Genomic DNA, 11,979 nt, shown 5'->3' with positions numbered 1-11,979 from the left:
TATTACATTTCTGACTGTATATCCCTGTAATTATTACACTGTAGCTTTAAGATCAAGGACACTGCTTTCATTCCATTCCCAAATTTTTGCCACATACATAATGAAGAGGATTTTTTATTCCAATAGAGAAACTGTCCTAATTAGATAAATTACTTTGGAAAACATTAGTTCTGACCACAACAGGCAGATATTAGGGTTTAACAGACTCACACATCATCAATAAAAATAATCCTCACACCTTTATAAAGATTAAAAATAGATGGATGGGCATGCAAACACATTCTAGAAACCAAACTTGGTAAATAAACTAACTGTTTTCGCACATGTAAATCGAACTGTTATTAATGCCAAAGAACTAATGTGTGGAAGCAGATTATAAAGAGGCAGTCAGAGAGGAGCCTTAAATGATATGGCAAAAACTATTTGTGTCTTTTATTTTTAAACTAAAGCACAACCAGAAATCTTGTACTGAAAAAGGCAAACTTACAAAGAGGCACAGGGGTACAAGGATAAGGAACACAGACAGATGGAAAAAGAGAGAATCCACTGATTGTATATACAAAGAGAGGAGAAAAGCATTTAATGCAGGTGAATTAATCAGAAATATCTAACAGTTAAATCAGACTGTATGATCAAATTGAATTGTGTCTAAAGTGCCTTAAGATGACATGTGTTGTGCATTGGTGCTATATAAATAAACTGAGTTGATTTTAATTAAATTGAAAGAAGAAGGAAAGCAGGAAGACTCAGAGTGGAAGTCCTTAACATGAGTGGAGATAAACTATGACAGAAGACAACAGTAAATAAATAAATAGATCCAAATAAAATTTTTTTTTGATGATAGCACCGAAATGCAAAAAATTCATTTAAGAACCATCCACCCAGTAACATTTTGAAGAGTTTTGACACAACCAGCAGATAAACTGAAGACAATAACAACATTTAATGCTCCACAGAAGCATGTTAAATAGAAACTTTTAAATAGAAACTTTCTAAGTACGCAGTAAGGAAGAGCAAAAACCAAGACTTGTTTGAAAGGCTTCCTGTGACAAATACCTTAATTACTTACAATTATATAGCAGAGCAATGTATGCTGCAAGACTGCTTTGGAGCCACAGACCTTGTAGAACAATGTCCTTTGGATAAATGAAACCATAGTAGAAAGACTTTGTTGTGATGCACAGCAGCATATTGCAAAACTAAGCAACATACTAACATGATCTTTGCGCTCATGACTGGCTGGGTTGCTCATTTCCTTCACTTGCATAAATCCACCTGTTTTTTTAATTACCGCTTATCCGTGTCACCTGCTCAAGTCTCTGTTTCAACCTGCCTGTTTCCAGTCATCAGGCCAGATTGTTCTCGAGCCAGTGGTGAAAGTGTTTCACAGTTAACGTAGTGTTTATGATGACCTAATCCTGAGCTGTTAAGCCTCTCAACCACTGAGCTTACTGTACCTGTTCCCATCGGATCTGTTTGCCTGACCTGTCTTTGGACTCCTGCTGGATTCTGCCTGCTTGCTAAACTTGGAGCTGCTTCCTGTCACTGACCTGGATTTCCCTTTGAAACATCTTCAGACTTCTGATCTCCTGTTTTTTTTAATCCTGAACACGTCCTTGACACCACTTTGCCTTTGCCCTCTGGGTTATCCTGCCTTCTTTCTTCTGCCTGGATCTGATCTCCTGCTTGTTCGTTCTCTGGGAATACAGTGTCTGGGACTCTATGGGCGGTGCCCGCTGCGTCTTGTTTGACAGCTGACCGGCTGGAATCAACCTTGTCTCTGGGCACGGACTGAATTATAAAACCAGGTCAGATTATTGTTGTCACTAACCTGAGTTTTCCTCCTGCAGAGGTTGCTGCTTTAGATTTCTCTGCTGTTACTGCAGATTTGCTGTTTTTAAATAACCGCTATTGAATTATCTACTGTCTGTTTGCCTTAAATATTGTGTCCTCTGTTCTGAGCTTTAACACATACTGGCCCAAACACCTGATAACAACTATTAAGCACAGTGGTGGAGGCGTGATGATGACTTGTTTTCACAGTCAACCAAAATATTTTAGCATAAACTGCTGTGCTATCTTACAAAAAACTAACCAATATTATGTTCTATAAGAGCAGAGTGATCCAAATACTAGAGCAAATCTTCAGCAAAGTGGTTAGCAAGAAAATATAATCAAAGTGCATTGGCACAGTGATATTGTATACTGAATAAAATGATTTGTATTAAAAACATTTGCAAACCTCAGTAAAGGGAAGCATTGCTCCCATACAGTCAGAAAAGACTCCAACTTATTGCCTCTAAAGTGTTGTAACAGCCATTACATCATGGCTTACTCTTATTTTGTCCCATAACTGTGAGTTGGAAGGTCCACTACGATCTGCATTTATAAGACTAAAATCTTTTAGAACAACAGTTGTAAAATTGATATTTTATTAATAAAACATTTAATAATCTTCAAAGAATGAGCACAAGTCCCTCTGTTTCAACCACATCTGCAGGAGGATTTACCTGATCTACCCCTGAAGAAGCCAACCAACAGTAAACATTAACAACTTTCACATTTCCCAAAGGATATTTTCGAACTTGATGGGAGCCATGTACCCAATCAATTTGAGAACACAGCTCTATACCGAGCCGTGATAAACCCAGTCTTTCACAGTCACTGCAAGGCTGAGTCCCAACGTTGCCAGATAGTGCTCCCTACCTATTCATTTTATCCTTTAGCTTTGGCACAATGAGCTGTAATTCAGCCCTTTTGGTGTGAAGCTGCAAATCTTCATGTGGGCTAAACTGCTACTTATTAGAATAGCTGTGACTGATTAGAAGCGTTAGACATTGATTATGTAAGACTGTTTTTATTTCTTTGATATTTGCATTGGTTTTGCAAGATGACACATTTTTGACTCCAGTTCTGCAGCAAAAACCACAAGGCAACTTTTTAAGGGCCTTCCAAGCACAGCAGAGTTTGTGTGAGGCCTAAAACTAGGATCGATTTTTACTCTGGGGATTAATATATAAAACAAAACTGATAAATGTGGTCTGATAGCAAACTATCAGTAAACCAGTAGACGCCTGACTGACACAGCAATTTAAGACATGGAAGATTTATTACAGATAGCTTATTATGTTTATAAAAAAAAAAAAAAAAGGCTGGAATTTCATTGGTTGCCTTTGCCACACTTTTTCACAGAGATCAAATAACCTTCCTTCAGAGGGGACCTTTGGGTCCCAAAGTGAGATACCAGTCTCCTTTACTCTGAAGCTTGTAATTTTCTTGGCGTTTGATGGTTGACCTGCTGGCTAAATTGTTCACTTAAAAATGTTGGTGAATTAGCTCAGAGTTCCTCCTGAACAGGCGATACTCTAACCCCACATTGAATCATTATGTCATTAAAGTACAAAAATGATAACAGATGTTCTCATAAACCCTCCCGCCCACCCACACCAACCCACTCTATGAAACCCAGGGGGGTTTAATGGTCCAAACTCGTAACTTTATTTGATTTAAAGCTATTTTTGCACTACTGAGTTACTCAAGGACATGTGAAAATGCGGTTTCATCTACTGTATCTGATAAAAACAAATGCTACGGCACTATTTAGAATTTGACTATCTCCAGACACTTATCAGATAGAAGCGGATCGTAAAATTTTTGCAAAAAACAGACTAATTGGCTTTAATTGGCCTTTCTAATAGTGAGAAAATAAAGCTACGAGAAAATAACTAGTCCGACCAACTGAAGCTAAACAAGGTCACAAATGATGGAGGAAAAGAGTGTCAAATGCTGCTAAAAAAAAAAGCAAACAGCTCAATTGTTTTTGGGGAATGATAAGTATAAGAGTCTTTCAAAACCGTACATGAAACTGCTTCCTTGTGGCTGTTGCAAGAATTCAAACAATCCAGCGATAATGTAAAAGAGAGAGTTTTTGGCAATGCTAATTGCAGGTGTACACTGTCCTGAAATTACCCATTAAAAATGTCGACAGTGCGGTCGGTAATGGTAGGTTAGACATGGTTATGCGGTCATGGTGAACTCTGTAAGGGTGACAAAAGAGACAGCTTGCAGATTGTGGAAAAATGTTGCTTGTTTTAATGTTACTTTTTTTTTTTTTTTTGAGAAATTGTCCTTTCTTTTTGAAACATAGAACCCTGCGTAAATTGCCCCATTAGAACCATTGGTAAAGATGTGCACTAAAGACTTAAACTAAATGTGATGGTATTGCTTAATGCCATGCACTAGCATTAAAATCAGCAGTTCTGTTCAGGAACTAGTTCAGGGAACAGGTAAACTGGTTTACATTTACATACATGTAGAGATTTTTAGAATGGGCCAAACCATGTCACGCAGTCGTAACCGCTTGTTTTGGGAGCAGTATTACGCTGGTATTGAGCTGATAAACAAGAATAAAAGTCAAAAAAAGAAAAGTTGGTGTCATGTTTTTTTTTATACTTTCAGATGTAGTTAAGCCCCTTCACCTTTTTACTACCCTACATAGCCCAGAACACGTTTCAAACTCTTTTATCTTCAAACTAACCGTGTCAAATTTAAGCCAAAACAGAAGTATATCACTGGTAGCCATGATAGTTTTGAGTTTTGTTCAAATAGTGCTGGCTGTAAGGAAGGAGGTAGGACAACAAAGCAGGATACTTCCTATCAATACTTCATTTAGCATGGGGGACTCCTGAGCTTCCTGTCTGGTGAAGAGGAGCTGTATGGTTTCCCCCTTCTCTTTGTGTTAGAGGACCCTAGATGTACTCCAATTAGTTGAGAAGCTTATGTCTTGTTGCCATTTACTGATTAAGATCAACACACCTCTGTCATTCTATAAAATTATGGTCTCTCTTTTCACACAAGAACAGGTTCACCTCTTAGTAATGGGGGGGTCGTTGGGGTGAACCTGTTTTTTCGGTTCAATTTGCATGTTTTCTAAGCTATAACAAGGCTTTGTTGGGCTACTCTATATAAGCCTGGAACTCAAAGCTAATCCAGAGATGTTGGATTAAGAAAGCTTTCTGGATGGGAAGCGAAATGTCTTCAAACTTGGAAAACAAAGTTCAGTGTTTTTTTTTTGTTTTTTTTTTTTTTTTACACTTTTTAAACTTTTTTGGAATGACTATGACCTGAATGACTGAGAATCTCCACCAGCACTGACAAATGATGTGTTATGAGGGTCCATGTTTAATGTGATGCAAGACACATGGTGGGGACCAGTAAAAAAGGTTAAACAAATAAACACATCCAAACCCTACAAGTGGGGAATGAGGGAAGTTTATTGTTTCCCTGCAGTTACAGGAAAAGATCAACTTTATGTATCATGAGGATCTTTACTGGCAAGAAATATGGTGGGTGTTGTACTGTACATCATTTGGTCCACCTACTAAACAATGCAGTACTTTATTGGAAATCTGCCAAAAAAGAGAACCACTACCAAACAATATGAACTTAATCAAATTTAATGACACTTGTTTATTTATGTGGAGCCATGGTGTGAATGTTAAGAAGAAATTGTGAAAAGCTGAAAGAAACATATTTATTTAACTACTCAGGAACAAGGTCTTAAAAAGACCTATACAACTTTGTAATGAATTAGAATTTTATTTATGGTAATTGCAAAGTTAGACCGGACCTGGTGAATCACTGAACAGGGCCACAGCTTAAACTGAAGTTGTTTATTTGCGTATTGCAGACATAGCAAAACTCAGATTGGTTTGGCTCTGTTTACAGTCACAGTAAAACTGTTGTTTCATTTGGAAGGGAATATAAATAGAAGCTGAAATCAGATTGGCCTCTCAGGATAGAGGGGTTAAGAGCAGAGACAAAGGTAGACTTTTCTTATGTTTGTAGATTCAAATTAGACAAATCAATGCACAAACCCCCTAAGTTAAATGAAAAGTAAGAACCAACTGCTTGTTTAGAGGCATTTGCTTTAAAAGAAACATATGGTTGAACTTATTTTGTGGCCATTTGAATCATAACATGAATTACTTTTTAAAAGAGGGATAGAGATTAAAGATAATCCATTGATTGATGTGATGCAGAATATTAAGCTTATCTCACCATCACCTTAAACTTTTTACTGTTAAGTAATCACTACTTGCATACACGTGTGCACCCAAAATAAAAGACTTGAAGCTTTACAGGGTTATGCACATTAATTTTGCCTGTCGTGTGATCAAATCTGTTAAGTTTTGAACCTATTTTTTTTTTAAACAGAAATTATCATTAATTCCTGGCTAAAATCTGTTTCCAATCACGTCCAAAATCTGTAAAAATTTCTGAAGCACAGAAAAACTCCTCATAAATGAATAAGATAAAAAAAAAAAACTAAAAAAAAAAACAAACTGCTGCATTTAACCAACAGCCACATGATTCATTGGTCAACTTCTTAGACAATAAACAAACAGCCAAAAGGATGTCCCTCAATAAAAAAAAAACCCCTAACAACCTAAATAATGGTTGATGAATTGGGTGTGGGTTCAAAACAGTGTAACAGACCACAAACGAGAAGTATTTTGCCAAGATTGATTCATCGTGTTTTATATACTTTGCAATACTGTCAAACCTAATGTTAGAGAGTTTCATTCTGTTTAGAAGTTTAAACCAAGTACATTTATTTAAAGTACCCTTCTCACTTCGGAACATAAACCTTTTTAAATGAAACCAATGCCCTTAGTCTAAAGGCCCGGTTCCTTAAAATACTTCATTCACTTCTGAGTACAAACCTCCTGGTGAGATTTAGGACCCGTTGCTGTACATTAGATTACACACTCCCACACTTACACGTCGTGTGAGACGCAGAAAAGTCAGCCGGCTGTGGATCCCCGCCAGTTTAAGGAGTCATGAGGTCTCAGGCAGATTAATGAGGAGGCCCAAACCAAACATGTTTCTCATTGACTTTGTGGACGCACAGCAGGTTTTTGCTTCTGCTAGTTACTTGGCAACATGGTGTCTGAAATATTTTGTTACTAATAGAAGAGTAATTACAGCGCTATTAGAGATGTACTGTTTTTTTTTTCTTTCCGTCATCGTTGAATAATTTTGGCCTAATGTTGTGAACTTTAATGGATAAAAGTCCTGCTGTGCAGTTTCCTGTATCTGCGAGTAACTGATGATGATGTCAAATTTCTAACAGCTGAACAGCTAAGTTATTGTTCTACTGAAACATTTTATTACCAAAGATTGGGAGCAGGGTGTAAAAATATCCCCTTCTTCATCTTCTCTGTGATCTAAAGCCATCCTGAGTAAGTCTTGTTTGCAAAGGTAGCTACTGTTTGTTTAGTCATAGCAAACAATGCAAAATGTAATAAAGTGTAAACTGCAAACAAGTATGGGCTGGAAGGAATACTTTACACAAAACACTCTGTGCACAATATCTGTTGTTAAAATCTGCTATTCTCGCATTTACAGTACAACTTCTTTACAAAATACAGTTTTATAAAATTTGCTGAGGTCAGACATACTGTAAATGTCTTTGAACAAGGATTTTGAATATCGCCACATATTTCCAGTTGTATTTAGATCTTAACCATGCTTATGTCTAAAAGATGAAGATTATTTTGAATTAAGGCATACACCTGTATCATAGTTCAGGCTGTTCTTGTTCTTATGGAAGGTAATCTGTCTTCTCAGAATCAAAATCTTGCAGCCTCTAACAGGTTTTCTTACATGACTACCATACATATAGCTCTTTTCTTTTTTTCATAAACTTCGAACAGCCTTCATCTCCCTGCTTGCAACTGCAGAGTTTTTATTTTTATTTTTTTTTTTTTACAAATTTAGAGGTTTACACTAAAGATATTCCTTAAAAAAATGTGAATAAAAACAATGGAATACATTTTTAAGCTTGTAAAAGATTTTATAACAACTTATGAGTTCAGTTGCAGCACAGCCTCTGATCTACGTATTTTATTGCAACACCTCAGAGACACTGCTTTCCTGTGTGAATTTATGAATCCCCCCAAAACTCAGCCAAATATCAGATGAAAAATTCAAAAATTCAACAGTTTCAGTTCATACATGAATACACTATCCAGATCCCTTAAGGGGTCAGTGAATCTGTTTCAGGAGTTATGCAAATTAAAACAAAATGCAAATGTGTCTCTCATGCTGGCCACAAGCTCTGTGTCCTTTAAGTCAAACTGCTTTGGGGAAAAATCTGTTTATTTATCACATCAGATCTGGATTACAGTTAGCAAATCAATATAGAGACTGAAACCTAAATATCTGGTAAAGTTTCCTTAAGTTTGATGACACAAAGGTCACAATGTTTGGCCATAATGACCATAACTGTTGCTAGAGGGATCAATGAGTGTCTTGCAAACTTGAGAACACCATTCCAAATGAGAAGTATGGGGGTTGCAGCATCATGTTGTGAAAGTGCTTTTCTGCAGGAGGGACTGTTGTACTTCATGAAAGAGATGCTATTTTGAGTTAAAAAAAAAGCACTTTAAGAAAGAGGCAGTATTTAAGTTACATCTTGCAAAATCTGCCCAGAAGTTAAACCAAATCATAAAATTACTTTCTATTACGGTTGAAGAACAGAACTTTAAAATACTCAGATTTCGATCTCATTGATAATTTAGGAGCAGAGCTGAAAAGATGCGTGAAAAGGGTGGCCTACAAAGAGGACTAGGGTCCTTTTAGGGGAAATGGCACAATCCTCCAACAAAGTGCTGTAAGAAGCTTTTTCTTGGAGCAATATGTTACATATTTCAGCCAATACATATTCAAAGTTGAGAAATATCATTCTCTAAAAATGATACTTTGTTTCTCAGGAAAAATTTAGTCTGATTGCAAATTAGATACTGAGAAAAAAAGTGCTGTCATTTTGATGTGCCTCAAAAAAGGCATTCATAACCACCGAATGTTCACTTTCCTATACTTTACAACCACAGACGTTGATGCATGTGTGAATTTAGATTGATGTAATGCATCAACACAAAGTGGTTACAATTTATTGTTGTGAGTGAAAATGACTTATGTTATCAATTTAGAAAAAATAATACAACTTAAAATTGGATAAGTGTGGCATGATGAATAAAAATTATACCTTTGTTTATTTCTGTTTTTTTTGTGATTGAAATTGATTTAAGTCAAAGGAAATCATGTAATATGATCCAGGAAGAAATGGCAGAGTGGTAGAATCTGGCTTATCTGATACCTGAAGTCTCTCTGCAAATTTGCAAGAATGGGATTCAGCATCTCTGGAAGTTATCTCACTAAATGTCCTCTTTGATTGCCATGATCTTGCAGCGTGCTGCTGTAAAGGAGAATTACACGGTTGGGAAACCTTCACAGAGACATTATTTTTCTACATTTTGAACTGGGCGTGCATAAACCTTTCTCTTTCACTTCTTTTTGACATCCAAACTAGCACCCCTTTAGACATAATTCTTTCTGCTCCGTTTTTTTTTTAAAGAGTAATAAATTCTGTTGAATGTTGTGCTTTGGCTTTAGAGGTTACCGAGATTATAATCTTACAGCATCTGCCTCAATTTCTCACACAGGCTCCCTTTTCCCTTCACTCCTGCACACACCGTTCCTGTATTTTTACTGTCAGGGAAACACACAGATACTCATTGGGCTGTAATGTAACGGCGTGGTTTGATCCAGACCTCCCATTCATTTGTTTAGCTCTGAAGGTCTATGAAGTTGATATGTGTTTACATATTTGTTCACCCTTTCGCTCTTTTCCAGTAACTACGGGTGCTGGTCAAACTTGTGTGTATGTGTGTGTCTGTGCTTCCCACTGCTGAATTACACAACTCTTTCCAACCCAGGGGCTGAGAACTGCTCTGATGTGACCTGATGATTTTATTGCAGCTACAGGCCTTAAGGAGACCCTCTCTCTCTTTCTCTCTCACGCAAATACACACACACACACACACACACATACACACACACACCTAATATATACATACATATATATATATATATATATATATATATATATATATATATATATATATATACTAAGTTACCCTCTGTGTTTCTGTCTCTCACTTCTATTGCTGTCTTTTTTCCCTCCCTCCACATCTGTTAATCTGCTCAGGGAATAGCAGAAGACAGAGTTTTCCAAACCCCTGTGCATTAACGTGTCGTGCAATTCATCACTGGTTGAGTCTTAAGTTCTGAGAAAGTCAGAATTTGACTGAGAAATGGGGCCTAACTTAAATCAGATTATGGGTTGCTTTAAAGTAGCCAAAAGGTGGAAGTTGGTTTATTGGAGGCTTGGGGTTACGGTGGTCAGCTTGGATTTATACCCCTCTGTTAAAAAAATGACACCAAAGAAGATCCAAGAAAAGACATCCAAGGGGGCTTATGGATTCATTTCATCAGTAAAACCAGTTGATTATTAGATGGAAACTAAGGGTAACAGTAACACAACCCATTACATCTTACAGCTTGATTGAAAAATTAAGATATTCCTACTGAAGACTTGATCGAATTATTCTGCTAGTTTCTACGCAGTCTAAAAAAACACTTTGGATGAACAAAAAAGCACAGACCAAACACTTGCCAACAGATAAGAATAAGGGAAAAAAATCAAAGACAACAACATTGCCTGGATGGAGGGAGGAGCAGAGCTGATCCTGCAGGTGATAGAGACGGACACACAGCTGAGCGAGGGGCAGGTGGGATCCGCACAATACTCTGATTGACTGTGTCGTCTGTTCACCTCCCGGTATTATGTGCCTGGTGTGCAGATCCCACCTGTCCCTCACTCAGCAGCGTTACCGTCTCTATAACCAGCTCCCCTCTCCTTCCATCCAGGCTCCTTTTTATTTTGGAATTGCTCTGCTTTTTGGTTAATAAATTCGTTTTTTAAAGAACCTCTGAATGAATTCTGGGTCCGCTGCCATGTTTCATTACAATTTTTTTTTACATTTCATTGTACAAAACATGATTTTTCTTTGAAGGAAGCAATGTTTTGTATGTGTGCCTTAGATTTTGTATTTTATGCATTCATATTTTTTTTAAATTATTGTACTATTTGAAAGCAGTGATTAGTAGGATCATAGAGCAGCAGAGTAATGCATTTTCAGTTTATAATGCATGCACTTTCATTTATGTATTTATATTAATATGTTTATTAATATGATAAAAGTTTATTGATAATATTGATATTAATATTTTGTTTTTTTTAAAAACAATGTGTTAGGTCTTGGTATAGTAGGCTATGTTAATTTCAATATGTTTTAATAAACATCTAACCATTTAATCCTCAGCTTGTAGCAAATTTGGTTTTTTGGCCCTCAGTGTATTTGACTTTGACATCTCTGCCTTAAATGATTTAAATGATCCAAACTTTTGCACAGTGTTTTAAGTGAGTAGCAATCGGCTGCCTGTGGTGGACATTTAAAAGTCAATCATGCATTGGGGGCCTCTATCCCAAACGTGTGTGTTTTTAAGTACAGGAGTGTCTGCAAAGCCATTAAAGCCCCAATTCCTGTTTAGACGTGAGGTTGCCCTCTGGTCTTTGTGTTCCCATCATCTTTCATCCCTGATTGATTCTGACAGCGAACAATAATGGGCATGCAGAGAGAGTGAATTCTCTCTGGCTATTTGTCAGTCCATATTAGCTCAACCCATTGGCCTCAAGTCACTTAGTGATTGCAGATCCTCAGTGAGGACAGCAGCAAATGCAAAACCAATATTTCAGAAAAAAACTCAAAGCACAAAGAATTAAAATACCTATACTACAATTAACAATAATCTTTCACTTGAATATCTTTTTCTATTTAAGGGCCTGGATATATAATTTATGAAATGTTGGAGAACAAAGAGCTTCACAACTCCTCTTAGGAACAACTAGAAATATTCAAAGGGAAAAAACAACAAAAAAACAACAACAACAACAACAAAAAAACAACTAAAGAGATAATTGCATGACTGTACTTATTTTTGTTTACAGATATCTGTCACAAGAGGAATTCAAATTTTCAAATGCAATTAAAATTTCCCAAGGCATTCGAT

The sequence above is a fragment of the Cyprinodon variegatus genome, unplaced genomic scaffold, assembly GCF_000732505.1.
Source record: "Cyprinodon variegatus isolate N-32 unplaced genomic scaffold, C_variegatus-1.0 Scaffold4, whole genome shotgun sequence".
NCBI classification, from domain to species: Eukaryota; Metazoa; Chordata; class Actinopteri; order Cyprinodontiformes; family Cyprinodontidae; genus Cyprinodon; species Cyprinodon variegatus.
This window is presented reverse-complemented; position numbering follows the sequence as displayed.